Source organism: Oratosquilla oratoria, chromosome 12 (genome assembly GCF_046742065.1).
Source record: "Oratosquilla oratoria isolate Oo_2021 chromosome 12, ASM4674206v1, whole genome shotgun sequence".
Classification (NCBI taxonomy): domain Eukaryota; kingdom Metazoa; phylum Arthropoda; class Malacostraca; order Stomatopoda; family Squillidae; genus Oratosquilla; species Oratosquilla oratoria.
The window spans coordinates 62,823,914-62,825,074 of NC_134788.1; positions in this window are offsets into that span (position 1 = coordinate 62,823,914).

The following is a 1,161-nucleotide window of genomic DNA, read 5'->3' on the forward strand; positions in this document are numbered from 1 at the left end:
AGGTGCACATGAGATGTTTGTATTGTTCCAGCTTACACAAGTTTCACTTTTTTTTTTTTTTTAATCTATTCCTCCCTACGGAGTGGTCACGTTAGATTGGGCTAGGATATACTACGTTTGGAACTATTGAACAACGTAAATGCTATGTTTGCGTGATTCTGGAATTTTACCATAACCTTACCTAAGGTAAATATTCCATAGAAAAAACACGCGCGCACACACGACTCGATTGCTCAGTTGATAGAGTTCCCGGCTGCCACTGCGGAGGTCCAGGTTCGAATCCCGCCCAGGGCTGCGCTGCGGGTTGTTACTCCAACTCTCGTGGGCAGAGTTGGGTGTGTGTGCGTGTGAGTGTAAGGTCACAGCATTACCCATAGATTGGTCATCATATACGAGCCCAACACGTGATCCAAAGACCATGATGAACCACAGGCGTGGACAGACGGCTAGAAACGAGCTCTGAAGTGCAGCGCTTTTTCTATTCGAAGGAAAAAACTAGCTTGTATTTACATTAGGGATAGAGAGCTGTATTTATCGAGTGGCCAAATTGATAAAACAGAGCAAATTCAACATTATTGTTAAATAAACAAAATGGAAAATGATGAAGCAGAAAGACGAAAAATTGGACCAACGAAGAGGAGACTGGATATAAGAAGAGTGGAATCACCATTGGGGGTCATACCTAAAAAGTAAAGTCTTGTGTGGTAGAAACCCCAGTATCTACTCAAAGGTTTGACAATAATGTATTATCAGGGTTCATAAAAGAAAGTGGAATACTACGTAGAGGTTTAGAATTGGAAAGATAATCTAGGTATATAAATGTCCTAAGAAATCGGGAGATTGTAGAATTGATAGAGGAAGTAATTGATCTGAAAGCTGAATACAGGGCTATGTAAAGAGAGGTGAACCAGCAAAATAAATAAATAAATAAGATAAAAATAATGTCTAAACTAACAGAGCTTGATTATCTAAAAGCGGGATTAAACATAGTCAAAAATGAAACCGAAAGAATAGAAAATGAAGATGAAAAAAAATGAGGCTTTGAAAAAAAGAAATGAAAGAACAAATACAAGAGGTAACCGAGGAAGTTGGAGAAACATTTAAAGAGGATCTCCAAGAAATAAAAAATCAATGAAAATGAAAAAAAAAAAAAAAAAAAAA